The following is a 27,946-nucleotide window of genomic DNA, read 5'->3' on the forward strand; positions in this document are numbered from 1 at the left end:
TACAGAAAGTCACTCATCCATACACCAGTAAAACACACTTTCTCTATGTCACTCACACTATGGGTAACTTTATAGTCACCAGTCCACCTGAACAGCATATCTTTGGAGTGTGGGAGGAAACCAGGGCACCCAGAGGACACCTACACAGAGACAGGAAGAATATGCAAACTCTACAAAGATTAAGCAGGGATCATACCCATATCCTCTTGCACCACCCAGGTGCTGTCAGACAGCAACTCTACTCGCTGTGCCACCCATGTAATAAATTGAAGGATTATGCTGTTTTATTAAACTTTAATTGATTGTGATGTCATAGGTGGATTTAAGGACAATTACAAGTTGCGATCTGATCCTTTTATTTATTAGTTTGTTTATTTGTTTTAAGCTTACATTTTTCATAATTGGCAGACTGGTGTCCCGTCTAGGGTGTGTGTCCTCCTCCTTTGGCCTTGCTCCCTATGTTGCCGGCTAGATTCCGGCTCGCCACGTGCCCACTTGGGACAAGCAGTTGGGACAAGAAGGACAAGCAGACATTTCAGACATTGCATTGCATTTTATTGCATTTTTCATAATTAGTTCTTATTCAGGGGAGGCGTGGTGGCGCAGTGGGTTGGACCGGGTCCTGCTCTCCTGTGGGTCTGGGGTTCGAGTCCCGCTTGGGGTGCCTTGCGATGGACTGGCGTCCCGTCCTGGGTGTGTCCCCTCCCCCTCTGGCCTTACGCCCTGTGTTACGGGTAGGCTCCGGTTCCCCGTGACCCCGTATGGGACAAGCGGTTCTGAAAATGTGTGTGTGTGTGTGTAGTTCTTATTCATTACAGATTATTGTTTCAGTATACATTTTGGTATGATTTGCTATGATACCAAAAACATAACACAAACTTTATTATGAAAATGTTTATAATGTCACAGTGGATTACATGGAGTTTTATTTCAATTATTGTGCAGGAAATTTTAAAGTACCAATAGGTCCTTATTATCATTTGTAAATGTAAGCAACCAAAAACTCATTATTTATAGTCCCAGGAAACTCCTTGACATTTTCAAGGCTCAGGCAAAAATACTGAAATACCAATGGATCGCAGTACCACTTTTCAAATCTGGATATGATTGCCGATTGAACACGTCACACGTCAGCGGTTGTCTAAAATATATTACGGCAAAAGTGAACAAATGGAAAGGAAACAATTAACTTGGAGCACTATGAAGAAGTTTAACGTTCCAGGAAGCATGTCTTCTTCCACATTTCTACACACTCCTCAAAGGCAATACATCACTTTCAGATAAAAACATGACATTTGACCGCATACCATTCATTCACACCGTTTTTTGTGTAGTGTGTTGGCAAAGACGAACTAGTCAGCTGACTCCATTAACTGCTCCTACATTACAGATACACCCACTGAGCCCAAACCAGTGTACCTAAACCCAGGGTTCTCCGACCGAGGTGACTCCCCGCAGTGTGCGCTCCTCACCAAGCCCACTATTAGTGGCGAGATGGAAGCTGATGGCATGGCAGACAAAGTGAACTGCCCCCATATCCCCCCAGCAACCAGACCCTAGGGATGGTGAAATGTGGCAAGTGCCGATATTTGAAAAAGTTACAGCGGTCTTTATCAGTCATTTCACTGCAAATACTTCAAACGGAATGGAAATCAGACGTACTCCGTGGCGCATATGAAAAGTGGGTTTTGTTACTGAAAAATATGTTTTATGTTTTTAACATAACAATATAAGAAGTCTTTTTTTGTATTGAAAAGTTTTTTTATGTGTTTAAAATAACAGTAATGATGGTTTAATTATATGCAATATTATGCAGAACATCAATTTGAAAAAAATGCATTGAAGAGTAATGTGGCATAGTGAGCAGTGCTGCTGTCTCACGGTGTCTGGGTGGAGCGAGAGAATGTGGGTTCGATCCCTGCTCAATCTGCATGGAGTTTGTGTGCTCTCCCTGTGTCTGTGCGGGTTTCCTCCAACAGTCTAAAGACATGCTGTTCAGGTTCCCCCCGTAGTGTGTGAGTGATAGAGAGAGAGTGTGTGTGTGTTCCACTGATGTATGGATGAGTGACCCCTGTAAGTAGTGTATCTAGGAGTGTAACTCACCTTAGTGAATAAGGTGTGTGGGTTGATAACACTACATAGAGTTCACTTGAAGTCACTTTGGAGAAAAGCGTCTGCTAAATAAATATAAGTCCCATTTAAGAAAACCGTACAGAACTTGTTGTACGTAGTAAGCAGTGCAACAGAGGCCACAGTAGTTTTTTTTTTCGTTGTGGGTCGATTCTTTGCACATAAATACATGATGCTTCATATTTGTGCATTTGGACAGAGCTTTGTCACCCTGCGTCATTTCACCCATGGAATATATTGCACCTCGAATCAAAATACTCGGCTGACGCATTATTTGCTTGAATCTTGCGATTTGTGAAGAATAACAGTTTAGGTCTCAGGTGCCCTTTTAAATAATCCGGCCTATGCGTCAGCAAGAGCTCCAGATCAATCTGCCAGTTGGCTGTGCTTCCCGGGAAGAGGGAGCCGATGCCCAGTTTAGCTCCCCACAGTCAGAGGCCACGGCAACGCGCCGTGAGCTCACAGTGATCATAGAGATCCATGTAAGGTTGACATTCTGAGAGGTGTAACTCTTCAGTTTCGATCATTTCTCTGCAAACATTGAACAGAAGAAATATTGGTGGGGGGGGTCATCATATGACTGCAGACTTTATACAGTGTGTGCAGTCAGCTAGCAGAACTCTTGCCTACACAATTCAAAAGTACATCTGTTGCAACCGCTCTCTTGTTTGTTGCCTCCCTTCCGTACCGTCTTTTGAAGCTGAAGCTGGTCTCTCGGAATATTGGAAAAAGAAGGGATTTTTCTGTGTTGCATAAAGTTCTGTAGACAATAATGTATATGCAAACTTCAAGGAGTTGTGTGGCGCAGCTGCAAACTTTACTCTTCCAGTGTGTGGAGGACTGAGGCATGGCCTGTACTTTGTGAAATATGCCTTCTGTTTGATCGCTAATTTGGAAAAATTTAAAGCAAAAATAAAAAATGCTAGAAAAAGATGCAGAGAGTAAATGTTGTTGGCCTGAATAAGCCTTTAATTGTCTGTCCATTGCTGATGCTTGTTGTGCTGTGTTTCATTATGCACCAAAATATGTTCAATATTATGTAACAGGATGATGTTCTTTTTCGTTGTAAATGGTGCGCTAAAGGACCTCATCAGGTCTGAGTGTCTAAATGTGTTCAAAACAGGTGTCTCTTTTAAATACACCTGGTGATTCTTTGTGAAGACTGCCACATGTTGTTTTTTTTTTTTTTTCTTAAAAATTATGCACAATATGCGGTTCTGTTATTTTGGAAGCAGTTTAATTGTTGAATGCTGTAAAATCCACAGAACTGTGTCCTTTTTCCCCTTTTCACTTTATCCGTCATCATTTTATGTAATAGTTGTCTACAGTGTCTTTAATTAATTTGGCGTTGGCCTGGCAAGGTTTCTTTGATATTGGTAAAGTTTGGGAAAATTTTTTTAAAAATATCCCAGAATCCCAGGGCAAAATCATAACAGGCTACTCAAACACATACACAGAGAGGGCAAATCAGAGTCATCAAACAATGTGAAACACTTCTTGTTAGATTGTGGGAGGAAACCAGAGCAACCGGAGGAAGCCTATGCAAACAAGGAGAAAAAAATGCAAGTTGCACGCAGACTGATCTGGACTTGATCCTAAACCTGAATGCAGAGACCAGTATTGTACTTGCTGTCCTAAATATATGAACTGATTATGTAATTATTGTGCTATCATTGGCAAATGCAACTGGTGTCATGAATCAGTTGAGTAACAGTTTTCTCTTAAAACGTATAGTGACACGGATGAATTGTTAAAACACAGTGGTTCCCAAGAGGTGCCTTTTTCTACAAGCAGACAAATGAGATTATGAAATTCAGCAATGTTAATTCTTTGCATTTTAGAAACTCTGCACAATTGGAGCCTAGTGCCTGTACTGAAGAGATCAGTGGTTATATGTGAATCTGTCACATTCAACAGAATCAAAACTAAAAGTATATGTTTCAGTTGCTGCCCAGTTTGTGGAAAAATATTTTCCATGCAATTCATCAAATTAAACCACTAAGCGTTGTCTTCTGCTCTGCCTCAGAGTTGTGCCATCTGCTATGATTTTTTTTCTTTTTTTTTTTCTTAAGCAGAGTGTATGCTCACTCTATGAACATTAAATACAGAAGGTGGGATAAATCATGTTCCTGATGACAATTAAAACAAGAAAAAGCAACGTGGCAGAAGCAGAGGAGGGGAACACCTCCCCTCCACACACACACAGAGACACATTAATACTACCCACTAATCTCACACTGTGTTCAAGAATACATCACTTAACATGTACATATGTGTAATAATCCCAATTTCCAGTCAAATGGTGTGCAACATCTGTCTTGGCTTGAACGTGGATGGTACTGGTATCATTTAATATGGGAGGTGTTAGTAAGTGATGCTGAAATGAGCTCTGGGACATAAGACACTCAATTTATGCAACCTGCTGATGGGAGCAAAGGAAATTAGATGAATGGATACGGAAGACCCAGAGAATGAGCCCGAAATCAAATTACCAGTCCGTAGCAAATGAATTACTTACAAAAACCGAGTTGTAATTGATAACTCTGCAGCAGAAAGCATTGGATCAGAAAATATCATGTTGCATTTGTTCTTGCTAATGCAATTTGGTACCCTCTCGTCTTTATTAAATATTGAAGAACTGTGGATGACAAGTACTTTTAAATGCGCCTGGATCTACAGCATTTACAGCATGGCCACCGCTGTCTGTGCGTGAGTCCCAAGGCCATAGTTTGTACGTCGCATGTAGGTGGTGGGCACATTTTTTTCGAAGATTCGTTATTATTCATTTAAATAATTTATTCTTATTATTTTCTTCCAGAGCTGTTTTATGCACTTGTGCAGCTGGATTACTTCACTGGAGCAATTTAGGATCCTTATGTTCTATATGATGCAGCAGCATGTCGCACTGCTCACAAATCAGACAGCACCTGTTTGTCTGAAAAAAATAAATTGTGTTCAGGGGTGGTTGATTCCATCTTTCGGAAAGTGGGGTACATGTTGCACCCCCGTATTCTGAGCCAAAGGGTGCAGCAGGAGTGGTCTGCAGCACAGCCCCCTCCTCGGATCGAATGTGCTCGGTGTCCCAGGTGCGCTGACCCATACAAGATGTGTGTATGTCTCCTCTCCTTAGGGCACCACTCAAAATGCAACTCTCGCTCCACGGCTCCAGTCACCCCCAGCCACCCCAGCCCCGTTCCTGCGGTGTCTCCTCACCTCACCCGCCGGAAGTCGCTGCGTGCACCAGTGCCGTGAGGAGCCCATCCTGCTCCTCGAGCCCACGCTTGTGCGCCGCTCCTGCCTCGACTCCTACTGTTCTCCCCCAGCATTTGTTTCCACAGCAGATTTAAATATTAGAGCATCAATCTGCTACCAAAGAGGTTTTGCATGGACTGTCTGATTACCATTGCAGCAATTACCACACAACTGGATCTTAACATTTTACTGCTGGGTTTTAGACCATCTGCCCCTGAGTGTCACATTTTTAACATAGCTGTACTTTCTTCTCTGTGTTTCTAGAATATTCCTCAGTAACAGCTAAAAAGGTTGGATACCAAATGTACCTCTGCCTGCTGTGCTCTTTTTCACTTACTAGCATGAATGGCAATAAATCCTCATTTACCTGCCGTTTGAAATTAAAGTTGAAGTGTAATGTCTCGAGCAACCCAGACATCTGCATTGCTGGGTAAATCACACAAGAGAAATTAATTACTCCTGATTTTTTTTTTTTTTTTTTTAATGAGATGGTACAATTGCAACAGCTAAAACACGTACTATTTTCAGGCTTTAAACTGATTGATTTTTCACATATATGACTATTATGGTCTTGCTGGTCATGTAGTATTCAGAAGTTAAATTTGCTTGGATCATGATTTCCATATGTTATGCTCTTCATAAATAGTGAAACTGTGAATGAAACTGTTATTTGACGGTATTTTTCAAAGTTACTGCCGTGATGGCCTTGATCTATGAGAAGGTGTGCGATGTGGATTCAGAACCTGTGGTCATATCAGCTAACAGGGCAAGAAGAGCACTTCGAAATGCAATTGCTGCTGTGTTCATTCCTCTGAACATGTCATTGTGGAAGCCATGTTATCTGCTTTAATGTGCTGCTCTTTGTCTTCTGTGACTACACAAAAAAAATCTCAGCTTTGTGATTAATTTTTAAAAAAAAAAAAAAAGTCATTGTATTTTTGCTTGAACAAACATTCAGCTACATTTTTCCCTAATCTTACATTCTCTTTGATAAATGCAATATTACATCTTGTCTGGGAGCCATATAAAAATAGTTTCTGATTTCGAAAATTGCAAAGCTTTGGGAATAATGAATGGAACTGTATTTCTGTCAAATTCAATTGTGAATTCTGGAGCTTCCTCTCATATTGTTTTGCTTCAATATGAGTAAGAGCCTCATATTTCTGAGCTGGTACAATTAAAGTGTTGCCACAGCTGCAATATGTTTAAATGATTTCTGTTTCTCTTTGCAAAGGAGAAATTCTGCTTGGCCTTTGATCTTTTTATTAGCAAGCGCGGCGCACGGGGTGGTACTAACTTCTGCTAAAACGTGGTGATTAGCTAAATTCAGCTGATCTCAAACAAAGTGTCTCAGCTCAGCAAAAGGAGGATCGCATGGTGCTCCTACGCTGAGTGTGTGTGCGCGAGATGTGAGGGTGAAATACCTGCTGTGAAACATCAAACCCATCGCGGACCCAGTGCCAAGGCTTTGTCAAGCGTGACTGCCATGCAAAATCCAATTTCTTTACAAGGGTGCTAATAATAATAATGAAACCAGTGTCTGTCTCTGCGCTTAATGCGATAATATCAGCTGCCTGAAGATATGCATGTAAATATTACATTTATACCGCAATCCAAGCATTTATTTCATTTGTTTTTATTTAATTTTGTAAATAAGACACAGTTAACTAGATTAGCAGGACAGGAACGATAACAAGCAAACAACAGAATTTCAGGGATAGCTGGTAACAGTGGTTTTTGTTGCTGCACTTAGACCCAGCGGTCACAGGTTTGAGTCCCAGCTGTACTACTCTTTAGAATTGCTCCAGTAAAATTGCCCAGCTGTATAGATAAATCAATAATTTTAGGTAGATTAACATTATAGGTGTGTTGAGAGAAAAGTGTCAGCTAAACGGAGAAACATGGGAAATATATAAATTCAAGGTTCGTTTCCTCCCGCATGTTGCGAAGTCGCATTACCGTGGTGTCGCTTCTTATCGTAAGATGGAATTTGCTTTCGTTCAAGGAGCGTCACGCATTGCGACCCATAAACGCCGCAACTTTCCTAGCGTCCCTCTACTGTAAGACTGTCAGCAAAGCCACTCCACATAAGCGTCACGGAAAAAAGGCCTGCGTGTGATCAAAGAGGGCCTAATGTAGTGCGATACCCAGCTCTCCACCTCGCACCGAGTACACCATGTCCTTTGCAAAATGGATAAGCAAAATATGCCACGTTTGGCCTTAGAGATACGCCGATAAGGGGCGTAGCGCTTCGGGGGACTCGCGCCAGCAGCCGAGCCGATCGCCTCCGTGCTATTTTCTGACCCCACGGAATCCGCAAATGGAAGGCAGCAGAAAAAGAGCTAAAAGCAAAGGCTGCCAGAGCAAAGCTGCAGTTAGCGACGTCCCGCAGTGTTTATTACGGACTCCAGAGTTACGGGTTTCCTCTGATTATACCCTTGTTCGAACTTCAAAATCACCTCAAAATCTACAGATTATTATGGAGCTTGAACATCAATCCTGACATGTACTTTAGCGCTCTGAAAGACCGTATATCCTTCCCTGTTACTGTGTGTAACAGAGCGAGTTCTTTCCCCCTGTCAAGACAAGTAGCGCTCACGTAGACAGGTTTAGCCGAATTATTTTATCGATTTTGAGACCCTTTTGGTTAAAAAGTAGGATACAAAGACAGCTCTTTGTGCCCTTTTTTGCGTAATAATTTACTCACCGAAAAAGAAATTATGAGCATAATTAACGTCTCTTTACTTACCACCACTATTTGCAAATTTCGTTTATAATCATTTTTGGTAAGCACGACACAAGGCGCTAATTAAGTACCTCACAGCACCTAATTAGCAATTAATAAATTAATGATGTAGCCCCATGCAGGAACAGAGTTTTAGACAATTGTTAAACACACTCCTGATCAATCTGCTTCTGTACCTGAAAAACAGTAATGCAGATGTAAAATTCACTTTTACCATTACATTAGCACTCCGTAGCTGATGAGAAGATGCATTTACTAAAAGCAGCTTGCATGGCATCTTTTTTTGATAACTAGACTTTTCTACTCCTAGATTCCTGCTGCCGACTTGCACTATTTTCCTACATGGGAAAGACACGGCAGCTCATCTGCTGCTCAAACTTGTAAAAAAAAAAAGAAAAAAACACTTCTTTTGAGCAAATGTTCTCTAACTTTTGACTGGTGCTGTATGTTGTTTGTGATTGTATAGTATATCTCTTCCCTGTTATATTTCATAGAGATGTATTTTCCATTTAAATGCAAATAGCATGTATATTAGAACATGCTTCATCACTACCTAACTGTCCATTTACAGGTCTTAAGATACCGTTAGTTCATTTTAACTGCTGTTGCTCTTGATTTTTTTTCTCCATCTGCTATACAAATGAAGTTTTAATTAATGTTGGTGTGTATAAAGCTGCAGTTAAAGTTATTCTGCAAGGGTACACATCTGCCTTACTTTATAATGCAAGTAAGCATCTGACACACATGCTGTATATTTTCGGAGATTATTCCGAGTGTGAGGTTCTCCTCTTATTCGAAGACTGTCAGAATTGTTTACATTGCCGTCATCTCTCCGTTGACAGTGTTTCTTGAAGTTGACATTTTAAAAGAAAGATGCTCTTTTTGAGGATGTAATTTCCATGATGATACCAAGCTTAGCCCAGCAGTATCTTACAGTGAATGCACTCTCGGGTTTTGATGTTCTTGAGGTATTCAGGTGGCGGAAGCGTCTTTTAGCGCCGCCTCTATGCCAGCACAGCCCAGGGACCTTTGAAGTCTGTTTACCGCGTGGGGTCCATGCTGTGAGTGGTACAATGGCCAGGGACAGAAGCAATCTGTGACATACTGACACCTGGCATGTACACATATATAATCATTCCCTCGAAAAAAGCAGTCCTTGCTGGACTTGGCTCTTGGAATATTGCAGTAACCTCACCCAACACCTCTGCCGTTTAAACTTGCCTGAGCGGGACTTTTCAATCTTTTATTAAAAATGAGTTTTGTTCCATGGGAAATAATAGGCGGCACATACTGGAGGCCTACACAAAAAGTGGCAGATTTGTCAAACGGTTATGGCAGGCTTAATACTCTTAAAACCACCAGTGGGCACAATGAAATGCCCATGGACATTTACATACGGAATGATATTTGCATGCATCAGATATGAGCGAGATGCCTTATTCTGAGTTAGCTTTAATGCATCTGCAGCTTTGCATTATACATATGTCATTCTGGGCATACTGACGTGAAACCCCACAAAGAATAGGATGGGATTCATGCAAATGAATGCACAGGAAGACCTAACGAGATTTATCAAAGGTGGCGGCACCTCCCCTAGGCATCACCTGGTGATTATTTTAAGAGGTCTGAAAACCTGGTGATAACTGCCACCCTCAGCCATATTGTGTATGAAAAATAAAGTGACCTGCAGGAATAGATAAGATGTGAATGCCATTCCGAGAAAAACCATAACTCTACATATTGTAATTTTAAGAAGACTCAATTAGTTGAGGTGTCTTGAAGCAATTTTATCATATAGAATTAAAAAGATCAACGTATTTTTTTTTTTTTTTACTTTTTTGCCAATTGAATACTTATTGAATTCTTCATTGCTGTTTTATCGAGAATAAATTTAATTTTTATGTTATAGGTGGATATTTTATTGAATCTGCTTAGTTTACGTTCTTTTTTCATGGATACATCGATAGGACCCTTCCTGGGACTCTAATGACTATCTTTATTTGTGCAATGTCCTTAACCACGATGCTGGCTTTGACCTTATTGCAATATGTTCTTCCATATTAAAATTTGCATTTAGATTTTTTTAGACAAGTTTGATAAAGAGATCAGCTGATATGACTTCCAAACTCTTCCGTAGCAATTCCTAGATTTGTAGGGCCTTTGTGATTTGCTTGTCTTTTACTCTTCTGTCCAGTTCCTTCCACTAAAGCATTTGCAAAAGTTGCATGGACCTTTGCGAACATATTCATCTATAACCTAAATTATGCATTTTGGAAGTCTTTCTACAATACATATTTACAAAGCATGTTCAACTTTTGTATGTTGTACAACCAATGCTCTCTGAACAGGAATGGTACATAGCTATAGGCAAACTTACGCTTTGTATTTGTGGAGTCAGAAAGTTCCCGGTTGTCACTCCAGTGCTCTGGTATTCCAGACATAATCAACTTTGAAAAGTTGTATGCCTTAAATTTTAATCACAGAAGCTGTTCTAAAATGCTGCAAAGGCAGATTGCTTTACCTTTATATATCAAGAACAGTCAGCCATCGTGAATGTCGACATTGTTAGACAGACTCCGAGTATATTTAGAGGCATCAACTTAAAGTCTGATTTTCTGTCAGAGAGAACATCTGTTCTCCAAAAAAAAAAAAGAGAAAACCTAGAATAATCAGAATAATCTACTGCAAGGCCTCATCCAGCATATGTTGTTTAATCAAACCTTTCTCTTTTTTTGAACTGGACTCGCTTACTTTTCACCACAATTTGCTGTAAAAACAAAAAAGAAAAAAAAATCAGCCCTTATTAGCATAGAATTTTGCTAAAATCACATTTATTTTGACAAACAACTTTCATAAGTTACAAGTAAATCCCTCATATGGAACTTCCAGGATTTACGGCCCTGATGCTTCCATCTGTTCCATTTTCACTTTATGGACTTTACGGTCTGCCATCATTCACCTTCGAGCTATAAAGTGTTTCTCGCACTTGCATTTTTAGAATACATTTATGGCAGGATATTGGTTTCATTTTATGCATAATACTACACAGCAGTGATATATGCATGGGAGGTTCATATACACTTTTACACAAGGCATGCATAAGAGTACAAATGTCATATATACTTACATTTTGTGTAATACTTTTCTACAGCACTCCACTACTTATTTACTTTTTTCATATTTGCTTAATGATAGTAAATTTCAAAATCCATTGTATTAAAATACTGGTAATTGCATATCTACAGTAATGTGAGAGTTCCTTCCATAAACTGTTTCGTAAAAGATGTTCAGAAGCAAACGATTTTGTTTTCCCGCTTTTCTCTCTGTTACTAACTTTGCACTTTGAAAACAAATATTTGCTCTTCTGCAGTGACCTGATGTAGTTCAATAGGTTTATGTGTCTCAGTTATAAATTCACAATGATGTCATGGAAGAATGAAACATCAGATATTCAGTTTAATTATAAAAACTGTTTGAATAATGAGCACAGCGTGGAGATGATAGTTTGGCGTATATAATTTTAGTCACGGACATGGCCTGGTCACCTGAAGGTTGTTGGTTCAGATCCCAGAAAGATAATGACAAGAGGTACAATGGCCTGAAAAAAGGTGCTTTTACAAACCTGCCAGCAAAGAATTGAAATAAGACAAAACCGACATCTGACTCGTTTTGTTTATTTTGGTTAATTCCGGTCCAGATAGTGGTCACCTTATGCACATTTCAACACACTGACTCAAACACCTAATTAAATCTGACCTCACAGCTGGTTTCAGGGCAGCAGAACAAAATGACAGTGAGCACAAATGCAGCAGAAGCATGTTTTGCTGAAGGGATGTGACTGGAAATTGTCAAGTTAATGGCACTTTGACACTTACTGAATATAGCGTCTAGCAAGTACATGCCCCAGCACAGTAAAGTACAGCGCAACAATTATTATCTGTATAATGATGTGCACTCCATCTGAGATCAACATTCCATTGCAGCCAGCTAGAAACTTAACCTTTTCTCATAATTTGCATGGCAGTTTCTCAAGACATGAGTTACGTTATGTCTGTATTATTTTCTAACAACGGGGGTGATGAGGAATAGCCGAAGGACTGGTTTTGTCAGCGAAAGGATATGCACAGCGGTATTACTGGTGGGGCATTGCATTTTATCAGTAATGATTGTTCAGCCTGAACTCTCAACTGATACAGTTGTCTTCGGAAGCAAAATAAATGGGTCACAAAAGGTTTTTATATCATCAAATGTGCCAGAGACAAAAGCCAGCTGTGCAATATTGACTGTATAATTCAATCTTGTCACTGCACAGTTGATTTAAAATAATGGATTTCAAGTGATCAGGAAATTACTACCTAATCGGGCTTAATAAGACTTTTTTTTTTTTTTTTTCTAATTGCAGTTGCTGCTGAAGGTGGACGCCCTCAGAAGTTAAGAAAACTTTTGTCTGGGATGTACTTAGTGCACCTATCATAAAAGTAGTGGAGTATGTGAAAGTCTGGGGTCACTCCTCGGCTGAGGCCGACACCATTAGCGCCACCGAGTAGGGGTTTGCAAGGCATCTAAAAGAAAGAAACAAACAAATAAATGCACACAAAGAAACACCTCTTGATCTTGAACACTCCCCAATAATACACTTGAGCACTGCATGTTTATGAAGAGCATTTAAAAACACTGGTTAAATTTACCACAGTATTACATCACATACCTTAAATGTCACTTCCTTTCATCAAAATTTTAGCACTTGCCGCAACATTACTATCACACTTTTGTTTAATCGTAGTGACTAACGCACATCTAATGATGTGTAGGTTTGAAATTTGCTTAAATGTGCTTAAATTTGCTCAAGTTGAACATGTAGACAATTTGGGTAACGATGGATGTCAAAGAACGGCTTTTTAGTGTCTACTTGTTCACTGTTTCTGTTTAAATTCCTGACAGAACAGATTTAGAACTGAATGTTCAGCCTCCGTTGACAGAGCTGAAATTGAAGAAACAGGTAATATTTTCATGTGGTAGACCAGTCACTTACATGATGATTATGTGCTGTCTTTTCAATTTTGATGTCACATTTTTAAAATATTTAGTGGTTTATAGTTCTTGCTATTGTTAATCGGATTATTCCTTCAAAATTGAGGAGTGAACAACTGGGCTGCATCTTGAGACAATAAAAAATTAAATGTGTTCTGCACTATCCCTGATGCAGAGAAACACACATTGGAAATCATGTTATGGTTCTGTCATATATTTACATTGTACTGTTCTAATGAGGATGAACTTCAGTAATCCTACTTTTCCCTCAAATACAGGACTCACATAGGACAATGCTTACATTTCCCGAAGGTGTGCTTTAAGTAGAACAATAGGTGGAAGACACACACACACACACATTGATTTTCCTCTTTAAAAGTGGGCCATAGGGATTTTTCAGACAAGAAGAATTTCTACAGCCAACAAGTTGAATAATTGAGCCGCCTGCCAGTGTAACCTGCAACCATCGGTACGATGTCATGCCGGGTTCACACTAAAATATAATTAGTACTATGGCTCAAGCTTTTGTGACATTAACATAGAGAAGGGCAGTAACAAATACATGGGACAGCCACAAAAGGTGAAGGCTAAAAAAATAAGGTTAAGTACTATTAGATGCTACTCTAACAAGTATTTCACCAGTGGTGTCGGTTAACATGTTGTTAGATAAGTAACATGAAAAAGATAACTGATGTACAGATATAGAATTGAAAACAAGGTACTCAAGCCATACTTTATTACAGGGATTCATAGTTTTAATGCAAGGCAGAGACACATCATGTTATTATCCCAACACACACACACACACACACACACACACACACACACACACACACATTGTCTGAAACCGCTCGTCCCAAGCGGGGTCGCGGTGAGCCGGAGCCTAACCCGGCAATACAGGGAGTAAGGCCGGAGGGGGAGGGGACACACCCAGGACGGGACGCCAGTCCATCTTATTATCCCAATTTCTGTGCAAAACAACAATTAAAAACATTCTAATAGTGCGATTTATTAGTGAGAAAGGTTAATGATGAAAACAATAATTATTATGATAATTATTCAGATATTAGAATGCAGCTGAATATGTTCCTTATTCAACAAGTCACACACAAATAAAAGATACATAACTACACTAATATATAAAATCTGCAGAATAAGAAAGGTATAAACAGAAAACATTACAATTAAAATCAAAAGATACATGGCTTGGAAATTTAGTTCATGGTCAAACTTCTTCCCTGGGCTCCTCACAGTTGAACTGTTGAGTAAACATAATAGTCATGATTTCTGTGAGCTGCTTAATGCATTAACATCTTGCATGACAATTAACTTTTTTTTGCTAATCTGTTTACTTATTTGTAACTTTGTATGATCCGCATAACTTTTAATGGCAAAGTAAAACCTGCACAATATTCCACCAAACTGAAAGAAAAAAATACAGGTGTTTCTATTTGCTTTTTATGGTAAATAAAATTAATATTGTGGAATTTATGTCTTCAGCAGAGTCAATCAGCATCCGTTTAAATGCACCAAGTCAAAGCAGTGACAAGTAAAGAGATTTTCTGCTTGGAAGGCAAGTGTTTGTTTACTCTCTGCTGCAATATCATGTGGACAGAGGAAGTAGTAAGAGTGCCAGTGCTCTCGGAACAACGAAGGAAATTAATGCAGTACTGAAACTATTGTTCTGCTAATAAAGTGAATCCTTGAGCTGTCGCACACAGTCTTTCCTTTCTACCTCCATGTCAGAGTCTTTTCAAAGCATAACTCTTTGACTATGATTAATTTTCCCTCATACAATGTTAACCCACACTACTTATTAAATAGCTTTGTATGACGCACAATAGTGTTTTACTATGATATGATTTGGAATTATGAGTGATGTATTGAATATATCTGTAGTGAAGGACTTACAGGATTATATATAGACTTATGCTTTATTTAAAATAATATTTATTGAGGCTTGATAAGTACCTCGGCATGTTAGATTTCTTTAGTTAGCTATTTTGAGAATTTTGTAGGATTACAGTTAACGCTGAAATTTATAGAGTTCTAAAAGTTCTGTTCGCAACTAAAATGTCCTGATATATTGAAGTGCTGTAATAGTAAGAACGTTAAACTCGGTAAACATGGAAGACACTTTGTGTAAAACACCCCATGGAACGAATGAAGTGTAATTAAGACGATGCCAATAAATAGAAGCAGACAGTTACAGACGAAAACAATAGCGTATTCACTCTTCATCTGTAATAATGTCAGCGTGGACAAAGGCATCACAAGATAGTGATGCGTTCCTGTATGCCTTTCATTTGGTTAAATGAAAGTTTTGAAATTATTGTGTTTAATAACTGCCAAAATGAAAAAGGTTTTTTTTTTTTTTTTTTTTTCCAAAATGTTTTGTGCTGAATCCTTGCCTACATCCAGTTTCATTTGAACGGACTGCCTGTTGTCTGCGGAATCCACAAGGGAATCTGGTCAATCAGTAGGTGAACTCTGCCATGCTCTCTGATGGAGACAAGCAGCGGCTTCCCCGCCGCGGTGTCTTCCTGCGTGTGTCCGAAGACGATTAGACGCTAAGAAATGATATTATGTGAGGGCCGGACAGAACTTTTCATTATCTCCGAGCCCTTTGTACGCTTGTGGCTTGTGTTTCCCGAATCATCACAGTAGAGTTTACAACTTGATCTCCTGGATAATTTGCTGGGCTCTCTCCAAGGAATTATTGATCTTAGTTTGATGAAAGAAAGCCTGGTACAATGATAGTTCAATTATGTTTTAAGTGCTGGATAAAGCCTTGAAATTTGTTTTTGATCAAGTTGGCAAGTACATTATCAAATGTTTGCTTTACAGCAGCAATTTTGAACGACCGCATATAACCTTGCGCAACCTTCAAAATCAGATTAAAAATTTTACAGACTATTTCCTCATAAATAGGTATTATGAATACATACGTACATTCCAGTGCAGTAAACATTAACATATACCAGCGGAAAGAAAGATATTAATAGATATTAATATTTATTAATAGATATTAAGATATTACATTATTGATGTATACCCATCATTTCTATTAAAGTCTTTAATAAACTGCATATGCCCCTTTGAATTACAGGAAAACCAAAAAGTCATCCCTATAGTCAGTTATGTTTCCTGTGTTGCCAGTAAGCCAGCAGCACGTTATAATATAATACAATTAGTTGACATACATGTTTTTTTTTTTTTTTCCAGTTAATTTGCTGGGCACACCCAGAGTGAGAAAAGACAATAATATCTGCAAAACACATGCAGCGGCTTCAGCTTATTGAACATGAAAACAGCCTCCCTCGACTTGTTTGAATTTTTTATTCATTCTTATTTTTTATTTATTTATGTGTTTATTTGGGTGGGGTGGGGGGTTGAGGCGAAAGTGCAGTGATTTCCCTGCCAAAAGCAGTAAAAGGGATAATGAATCAGCACAGCTTGTTAAAGAGACACTTGTGCATCTGTGAAACAAATCAGCCCCTGGGCTGGCTTGCCTTCTCCGCGTTCGCAGAATAACTACCCGCCATCCTTCTCCTCCTCGGCTAACGTGCTCATTTCAGATGGGTGGTGGCTTCTGCAGCACCACCCCCTCCACACACCCTTACGCCATACTTGCCCTGGAATCGGGTAAACATCTGGGTGTGGGGGTGCCCCTCCGAAACGGCAGGGTATTCCCCGCAGTTTTGCTGCCACGCGCAAGTGTACTGGGGCGTAGTCGCCCAGCTCGCCGTGCTGCATCATGTCGCCGTCACGCTGTGTCACTCACACGAATGTTCTCTGGATAATTGGGATGCCCGGCATATTTTTTTTCCTTCTTCCCTGTATTTATCTGTGTGCATGTGAGCGTATGAGTACATGCATGCGTTAGTACCCCTGGATGCCGTTGCCAGGTGACCCCAGACATCAGCGATGCTCTTCCTCCGGAGAGGCGAACCGCGGCGACAGCACAGCAAGGAGCGGCACAAGGCAGCTGGCCTACTGGTGCCACTGAGCTGCGTGTAATAAATCCTCTGCAAAGAAAAGGTTTCCCATTGTCTCGGGACTTTGAAAAAATCAATTGCCCACACACCCCAAACACTCCCCTACGATTTCTGCGGGCCTCAGGAGGACACACACGCACGCATGCGCTGGGCCGATGGCGCCTGCCGATCAAACACACCAACGCGAACCTAGTAGCCGTCTAGTTAAAATTCAGTGTTAAGGAGGACATAGACCTTTTTATCGCTGGTCCAAACACATAAGATGAATCACTGGGGAGGGATGCAGCAGTCTCAGAGAAGCCCACTTCTTTTTATTTATTTATCATATTTATCACTGTGAGACATCAATAGCATTGTGCACGCACTTCGTCTGGGAGAATAAACAAGCAGCTTCGAAGCCATTTAGCACATCATGGGTTCGGTTCTCCCCTCCCCTGCGGCAGCTCCAACCAAGTGCGGAATCACTGAGCATCACTTCACAGCATCGCGTCCCCCCACCTCCACATCCGACTTGTTCTCACACCACACCTCTCCCCCACCGCGCTATTCCAACATGCAATCCCAAGACCGTTTACGGACCTTTCTTTCTTTACAATAACATTCAAAAAGAGCTTTTTTAAATTATTAATTTTTATTTAAGTCATTCTGTTATTACTTTGTAAATTGCAGATGCAGGACAGCATATTATTTTAGAATGAAATATGTGCTATTGCATGGGGGGCGCAGCGGCGCAGTGGGTTGGACCACAGTCCTGCTCTCCGGTGGGTCTGGGGTTCGAGTCCTGCTTGGGGTGCCTTGCGACGGACTGGCGTCCCGTCCTGGGTGTGTCCCCTGGCCCTACGCCCTGTGTTACCGGGTTAGGCTCTGGCTCCCTGCGACCACATATGGGACAAGCGGTTCAGATGGTGTGCGTGCGTGCATGCGTGCGTGCATGCATGCGTGCTATTGCGCATTTTAAGCAAAACATTTATTAAATTATTTTAAGGAAAAATAACTTTTCATTGAACAATTAGATTGTGAGGGCTCATAAGGATTAATAAACAATTTGCATTCATGAATTCATTATAAAGAAATAACAGAATGAAAGTGAAAATTGCCTGTTTAAATAGCCAAGCAATCTCCTGCGAGGCAGTGTTTGTAAATAATAAGAGAAACAAAACTGTTGAGATGTGTCTAGTGTCAAAAACAGGCTAACACCCCCTCATTACTGCTTATTCATCACTTAAGCGAGCAAGTGTGCTTTTTTAGTAAAGGTGCCAGGAGTTTGCCTTGATGTGATTCAGTTGCAGCTTCCATGAAGTCTGTATACGTGTCACACTCTTACAAGGTCACATTTTAGCATTTGATCATTTGTTAAGTGATTGTCTTGGGTTTCCCACTAAAATACAGGAAAAGCATTCCTTTAAAACGCTCAATATTAAAAGCAGAGAAAGAAAAAGACAGACCAAAATTCAATGGCAGTCAGCAGACGGCTTTGAAAAGGTAAAACAACCGTTCAGTGTATTCAGAGGTGAAGTGAAACAAAATAATACTTAATCACTTGTACTTCTGAACATTGAAAGAAAGTGTAAAATGCAGCACTCAGCACAGAGCCATTTTTCAGAAATACACGCACAATCCGTGTTTAATCGAAATCATTCGGTGAAATTAACATCTGCCAGTCTCCAGTTATCAAATTATGCTTTATAGCTGCATTTTTAACAGCGATATGAGCCATGTCTGGATGCAACTGAGAACTGATCAAAAAAACATCAGGCACCAGATGCCAGGATATTATTTTTCACCTGCCGCTTCCTGAGCCTTTGTTCCTGCGCGGAGACCTGTGGGTAATTTTTTTGCAGTTTTGTCCTTTCCTTTCTCGCATGCGGACCTGACAGGGAGGGAAGAAGTCGGGAAAAAATGAGACAAAAGGGGTCCATCGTGATGCAAACAGAGGCTAAATGAGAGATTCCCACTAACCTGCTGAGGTACCGTCCCAGCACCGTCTCCCATCCGCACCAGCGGTCATGCGGAGCGGAAGCATCTCTAGGCCTGAGGAGCTCGTTGCTCTAAGGTCTGGAATGTCATGGATTGTGACCGGAGCCGCCCGTCCAAAGACTGGTTACTATGTGCGTGCAGATGTGGAGCTTCCTCACACCCAGAGCGGTCCTCCTGCTTAATTAGACAGCATGGATGACTTGGCTTTAACTCCGCAGTCGGTGCACGCGCAGCCATCAGAACGTCTGACGCGTTCCGAGAGGATGGCGAAAACAGACAGTGACAAGCGCCTTTGCAGAGCAAGCGTTTTCTGGGCCTCGTTTTGAAGAGCAACATTTTTGATCGCTGCCGAATTTAATATTTAAAGTCAGTCCCTGCACATTTTTTTAGGAAAACTTTGAAAACAAAGCGACGAAAAAGGACAAGGCTGAGTGATGGATGGAGAATGATATTTAAAAGAGGAGTGCGTCTGTACCTTCACTCATGGTCTGCGCAATAACATTCCCGAATGCAAGAGGTTGTGTAAAATTGGCAGCATAATATTCTTTTATCATTACATACGGTGCTTTAGTCATGTATTTATACTTGATCAATATAACATTTACTTAAATCATTATACTTTAAGGCAGTAAGCTCACTGGTGTATTGATGTTTTCCAGTAAAATATTCTTCATGTTCTTAATCTTGCTTTAATTACCACTTTTACTATTGCTACAACAACTATTATTATTATTATTATTATTATTATTAAAAAAATCAGTGTTTTCATTGGCCCCACAGTCCCAAATTTACACTCTGTGTTCTGTATTTAACTATAAAGGAAATCTGGAATCTTAGAGCAGAATCAAAGGTACCTTTATCCTTTGAAACCAAAGTCTTACATTTGGTTATTTGACAGCAAACTCTGTTTTGGCAGAATCACAATCACATTTATTTATTTAGCAGATACTTTTCTCCAACGCAGTTTCCAATGAACTCTATGTAGTGTTATTAGCCCACACACCTTATTCACCAAGGTGACTTACACTGCTAGATACACTACTTACAATGGGTCACTCAACCATACATCAGTGGAACACACACACACACTCTGTCACTCACAAACAGCATGTCTTTGGACTGTGGGAGGAAACCAGAGCACCCAGAGGAACCCACACAACCACAAGAAAAACATGCAAACTCCACACAGACTGAATGGGGATCAAACCCACGTTGTCTCGGACCACCCAGGTGCTGTGAGAGAGCACTGTGCCCCTGTGCTGCCCCATAACTTTAAGGATTCATTATGGATTCTGAAGTTGCTTGTTCTTACTAAGCCAGACAGCCTTTCTTTGTTAAAGACAGCGAAGGCCACCAGATTCAAGCAGTCAACACTGAATGGAAAACATGCTCACAGACAGCTTTGGGAAGTCTCCAACTGTTGCTCTTGGGTTTACATACCCCTGTTTTCTCATAGCAGGCCTTGATATTTTATTGCATATATAATGAATTACACACACACACACACACACATATATATATATATATATATATATATATATCCTTTTGACAATGATGTGACTGTTTCAGTGATCTTGAACTTTTTAATGATGGACACTAGAGTGGAAAGTCAATTTTGTGATTTTTAGTTATCATCCAACTTAGACGTTAATGACCCTGTGACTGCCATTTTCAAAGACCTCTCTGACTTTAACCATGGTGAATAATGATGCTAATGGACCTATTCTGTGTGGAGTTTCTCAACGGGAACAGGTAACCTTTATAAACTTCCCTACAAGCCCAGAAGTAGCAAGAAGTTCACAGACAAAATTACGTTGCCTCATGACTGTTATTATAACATTTTTCCAAATTTTGTGGGGCTTCTTTTATAACTAATATCAGTTCTAACATCTTTTTGCCTCCTGTTAAGATGTTCATAATGTGTATTAATATGGATATGAACTAGTTAAAAGATAATTTCATATCCACCTTGGAATACCAACACAATCTGTGATGTCAAGCATGGAAATAAGTGATGGCAATTCTAATTGTTCATACAAAATGAAAAAAATCACATTTGAATAAACAATTTATCATTTGAAATGAACAATCTAACTTTTTTTAACACACTGGTGTTGTTTTATAGCCTTGCATGATTTCGTCTTTCTTGTGAGACATTCTAACGGAAGCACATTCTTTAAACTAATCAAAGTAAGGACCGTGATGGTAGCATTTAGGATTGACTAATTAAACACTACATTTTTAACATCCAGTTTTGTGTGATGGAGTGATTGTCAAATTCAAATGGTAATCAGAATTTCCTCGGGTTTCTTGCCCTATTCAGCACAACAAGGACTATCAAAGTAACCCTGCTGTGTGGGAAAATCAGAGGAGATTTCACTCCAGCAACTAGTAGACGACTGACATGTGGATATGGTTGCCCTGATGACCGCTGAACCATCAAGGCAAAAATGGCTCTGGAATAGTAAGATTCCTTCTCTTCTGTATTCAACTTTGGGACATCTGATCCTAAGTACATACAGCTACCAACTGTGTCCAGACATTTGGACTAAGACGGTATCTAAAGAGAGGATCTGCTGTCTTTGCATGATGTACTCTTGTGATCCAGCTTTCAGCATTCCAGCTCCCTGCCTACACAAAAAAGATGAACATGGGAGTGAAACCACATCCACTATCGGCTGCCGTCAATGCATTCGCATGTACTTCACATGTATTTTAAACATGTGAGAAGGGGGTAGTCCATTTACAGGGGTAAGCGTATCATTTTGATTTTATTGGCAGAGTGTTTCTTTGGAGAGCATATTGTGAGATTTGTACTGGGTCAAAGAGTGGGTACATCACTTTTAGTTTCAGAAGCTTCAGCTTTCTAGGTCTGGCTGGGCCGCATTTCTATAAGGACGTTCTATAGGTGACTCAATAGCCAAATTGTATGAGTGTGCATGAGAACCATTTTTTATCTGAACAAATTAAAAAAAAATTCAAATTGTTTAATGGAAATTATAAAAGAAAATGTACAAAATGTAAATTATTTGCTTTATCTTATTCTTAAACGTGCTTTAAAAATTGTAAATCTTACGAGCTATGAAAATGTGGATCAATATATTGCGGCGCTCATTTACGTATATTTATTCATTTAGCTGATGCTTTTCTCCAGAATGACTGATCGTCTTCAGCTAATTACAGTTATTTACACAGCCGGGCACTTCGACTGGAGCAATTTCAGGGTAAACACGTTGTTCAAGGGTACTAAGCCGGAGGCAGAATTTGAGCCTGCAACTTTTGGGTGCAAAGGCAGCCACTCTAATCACTACTATAGCAGCTGTACCTGGTCATCCTAGGAGTACGTTCTGAAGAAAGCAATGAAGCCTGAGCTGCAGTATCATCCCTCCACGGATCTTCTGTCTTTTCCTTAATTTTACTTTCTTAAGTACTCGTTAACTTTCCAACTTCCACACAACCAGCACTTTCACTTAAAGAACTTTCTTGGAGCTCTAAACGCAAGTTAGATTCACATTTCATTGAGAATAATGTTGTTTTTTTTTTTTTTTCCAAATTTTTCAATCCTTTCAAAAACATTTTAATAACTACATTCTGAAGTCTTGGCAGGAGTTGAAAGGAACAGCCATTCTTCAGGCCTTGTATTTTTTACTTTTTAACTTATGTGTTTACACAGAACAGAGACTGAAATGACACACATGCAAATAAGCAACCATATGTAATTTAGACACCAAGGAAGAAAATATCACAGATCAGGTGATGTTACATCTTCTCTGGCTTTGAAGTGTGGCCTATATTTGACATGTTTTGATGGCCAAACAACAGCGCTGTTATATACTCTCCAGTGCTTACATTTTATTGCCTGTCAAACTTTAGCACATGTAGACAATCCAGACACATCCTATTTTTGGATAGAGATGATGCACTTCTAAGGCTCCCAGCTTATTGTCCTGGTTCATAAGATCTGGCATTACGTAACTCCAGTACACATTCATAACTAGCAAATCCCCAAAATATACACATACATATATATATATATAATATATATACATACACACACACACACATATATGTATGTATGAATGTGTATATCTATATATATATACACATACATATATATATATATATATATATATATATATATATGTGTGTGTGTGTGTGTGTGTGTATGTATATGTATACACATACATACATGCACTATCTGAAACCGTTCATCTCAAGCAGGCCTCGAACCGCAGACTCAACAGAGAGCAGGTCCCGGCCAAACCCGCTGCGCCACCGCACCCCCCTCACCGTAAAATATATCAGGGTAATTTTGTACCCCAATGCACATACTGTTACTATTGCTGAATTTAATACCTTGAAAAAGATTTTGACTCAAAAAAAGTCTTTAAAGTTAAGAAAACATTTATTTTTCACAAAAATGGTGTAAGTTAAATTATAAAATTAGATTCTTGTATTAATTAAAACAATTGTACTCATACTGAACTATGAGGCAGCAGTGGACTAGCGGTTTGCGCTGTCAACTTGTACAATGTATAGTGGTTTACTTTGGTACAGGTTGCTATCTTGTACAAAAGTAAACCACTATACATTGACAATATGCGAATTAACAGGCAACTAACATTGTCTGGAAAGCATTTACAACAAGTTTTAATGATTGATTCATTTTATTTGATCTTTTTCTTTGCTGCTCACACTATGGGGAAATAAATGTCATTTGTGCCAGGTGTTTAAAAAAAAAAAAAAAAAAAACCCTGTACTATACTAGGTCTGTTCTGAATGACAGTGTAAATGTGCCCTCACTGTCAATCAGCACTTCAGGAACTGTCCAAATTACACAGAGCTGCTGCTCATCATCCTCATCCAAGCAGGGATAAGAAGGGCCAAGCTGCTCTACATGTGGAGTCACTCATATCTAGACAGTGAAGTGCCGACTGTCTTCTCCCGCTTGCGGGATGCAGTAGCAGTGACAGTGGGAGTGCAGACCTGTTCTGTTGAGCCCTGCAACCAGAACTGTCAAGAACTACCCTTCAATCTGCTTAATAAACTGCCTGTTATGCCGTCTTTTTTCTGAGCTGATACCTGGGACTCTGCCCTTTCTGTCTCATGTGACCACCTTCCATACCATGAAGACAGATGTTTATTTGCACAGATGTTTTAAAGAAATGTTATGGTGGTTCATATATATATATATATATATATATATATATATATATAAACAACAACAATCATAATAATAATAATTTTTACCCTTACGCTTTTACTACATGTGCTTAAATTTGCAGAACAATATTAAATTAACACACACACACACACACATTTTCAGAACCGCTTGTCCCATACAGGGTCACGGGGAACCGGAGCCTACCCGGGAACACAGGGGCGTAAGGCCAGAGGGGGAGGGAACACACCCAGGACGGGACGCCAGTCCGTCGCAAGGCACCCCAAGCGGGACTTGAACCCCAGACCCACCGGACAGCAGGACTGTGGTCCAACCCACTGCGCCACCGCACCCCCATATTAAATTAACATTTAGTAAATTGTAACTTTCTTCGGGGTAATTTAACACTGCCATCGTATAGTGTTAGTATTGTTGTGATAAGGAAATAATAAAAGATTCACTAGCAATGTAAGGGTAAAATGTTGAAATGCTTTGCGTTTCTTGCTGCAAAAATCTAAAACATAAAATGCATTTCTGCTGTTGCATATTAAACCTAAGCACAAAGATTTTTGTGCCTTCATTATCAAATGACAGTGTTCTCGTAATTGCTTTAATTATTTATTTAAATACTTATAATTATTGTGCAGTTTCTTTGGCCGGATATTGCACAAAGATGATTTGTAGCACTTTATATTTCTGTAATAAAACAGACTGTGGGCCAGCACTAGGCTTTCTGACAGGGTGGATTTACAAAACTGTGCCACAGCTGTCGCCCGTTTAATGAAGACTGCAAAACTTGCACTTGCTCACGCTGTACAATAAGCATTTTGACAAGTAATATTGTCTGCAAAACAACTGGCTTCACCCAGAAATGAAATATAAAAATGTAGGACACTTGTTAACATTTAACATCTTCCAAAGAGCACTTTCAAACTCACTTAGGCAAACTTCATGTAGCAGTGCTATTTATAACCCTTTCTATAAATAATGACATTTTGCAGTGAATGGAATAAACATGTCCTATCATTGTATGAAAATGTCCAAACTGTTATGACATATGCATATACTGGGAAAGTGTCATGTTATTATTTAGAACACAGCATTATTAAATGCATGTTACACTGATTTACCTATTTATAGAGAAAAGTATAACTACTAAGGCTAGCTAAGTTCAGTTTATACGGAAAAATGTTCCAACATTCCTTTTGTTGAAGAAATGCACTCATTGTATTTTGTCTCTGAGATGTACATTGCTTTCGAGGAAAGCGTCTGCTAAATGAATAAATGTCGATACAAACCAGAGCAGTTTATGGTATCTGACTCAAGAGAACATCAGGAGGGGATTCGAACTGGCAACCTTTATGTGTAACAACTGTGCTACCTTCAATGCTTCATAAAACAGAAAACACCTTTGCAGGGTAATGATTCGTAAACTACAAGACCCTGATAGAGGACTGTGAACATTTCGTTAGCTAATGATTATCCAGAGGGTGTAAAATAATGACTTTGAGCATTTTATAGCTTATTGTCATTTATGCAAAGCAAGTACATGTTCAAATATATATTAATATACTCTATAACATAAGCTAATATAAGGAAATTTTTATTGTGTGACTTCCTCACAGTTGGTATAATTTAATTTGGTTAACTTACTTGATAACATGATGTTTTCCCGCTATGAGTAATGGATTGGACCACAGCTGAAACGAGCAGAAATTCCGGATCATGCAGCAAATTCAGAACGAATAACTTGATCCATTGCTGCAATATGACCAACGCACCACAGACGCTGCAATGGAGTATGTGACCATAAACCGTGCACTGTCTCTCCGATTGTACATGACACATTTTGAATCTCTCGTTCATGTTCCAGGTACTGCATTTCAAGCCCTCAAACCCTGGACAACTACTTGACAGAAGTGAGATGACAGGCAGAAATTCCTCGCAGCGATTTTAAAGGACATTTCTCTGTTGATAATTTTTTAATACTGCATGAAGCCCGGGGCATTCACTCAGACTGGAGCAAAACCACAGCAGCAAAATGTCCCTATTAGGTTATTTTTTGCTTTTGAGTATATCAAAATGGTTTACATCAAAAATACCTATGGCAGTTACATAACCATTTGCAGTTGCTTTTTGTAAGGAAAAAAAAAAACAAAAAAACACAACTTGAACACATGAAGGTGAAAATGACGCATGACTAAGTACTCTAAATTCAGAACCACACCTCGCACGTTACAGGCTAAGCGGTACACCCTGCCTAATTCATTCCAGCAGTTTCTGCATCCAATAGCAACTGGTGTAGTAAAGCGGTCTCTCCAAAACGGAATGTGACTAACAGTTTACGGCTTCGACAATCATGGGGAATTTAAACTGCAACCTGTTAGTCACACATTACTCACAAAGTTAATCAAACCAAATCCCACAAATATATCCCTGCTGCGCCCCTGATAATGGCAAATAACTTAAACTGCTTCGGTAAACATCTCTCTGAAATATGTATTCTGGGTGAGTCACAACGGAAAATCACCCCACTTAGTACGTGGCTTATTTCAAAGTCAGGTATTGACAGAAAACTTATTATAAAGGCGTAAACAAAGTCAGACAATGAGTAATTATACGAAAAACAAACAGCACCAGTTGAAAGGCTAACTAAGTTCAACTTATCGGGAAAAATTTAATTGTGCCAACATGTCATCGCTGATTTAGGGGGGTGGAAGGTTTCAGTCTCCGCTGCATGGTGAAGTCTTTTCATACCTCTGCTTGCACCTCCCCCCTAGACTGGTGGGTGGGGGTGTGGGTGTGCCTTTGTACTGTCAGCTGCCTCTGGGCAAAGATGCTCTGTAAGTCTCAAACTTGTTTTTGACTGGAGGGGGCCCTCCGAGGGCAGGATTCATGGCGAACATCATTGCAAATCTTAAAATGATCATTTTAATATGCTTTTTTTTCTGCAGAAGTTTCTTCGTTAAAGTTGTGCTTCAGACAGAAGTGATTCTGACTGAATGAGGAAAGACGCGATGGATCGAAATGTACCTAGACAAACCGTGAAAGGAATTTGCGGAATGCATAATGTGACCATGTGACGCGTGCACCTTCTGCTGTAACCTCTGCCGTAAATCACTGCGTGTTACATTCTCTAAAAAAAAGAGTACTGTACAGTATTACTGTAGTGCAATGAATTAACACAACACTAGTTTGTGCTTTTTCTGGTTTTGGGAATATTTACTATATAACATGTTAAGCAGTAATTTAGATGCAGTTACTTTTTATGCTCTGCTGCAAAACTATTCTTCGCAGTTGTCGTTAATGAGCTGTGATGAATGTTACTTAGATGTCTTCACTTAGCAGATGCTTTTCTCCAAAGCGACCTCCAATGAACACTACATAGTGTTATCAGGTCACACCTTATTCACCCAAGGACACCGCTGCATACACTACTTACAATAGGTCACTCATCCACACATCTGTGAAACACACTCTTTCTGTTACTCACACACAATGGGAGACTTCGAGTCACCAATCCACCTGAACAGCAAGCCTTTAGACGGGGGGGAGGAAACCCCCATGGAGACACGGAGAGAACATGAAAACGCCACACAGACTTAGCAGGGATTGAGCCCACATCTCACAGAGTAGTGCTACTCACTGTGC

Source organism: Scleropages formosus, chromosome 9, assembly GCF_900964775.1.
Source record: "Scleropages formosus chromosome 9, fSclFor1.1, whole genome shotgun sequence".
Lineage (NCBI taxonomy): Eukaryota > Metazoa > Chordata > Actinopteri > Osteoglossiformes > Osteoglossidae > Scleropages > Scleropages formosus.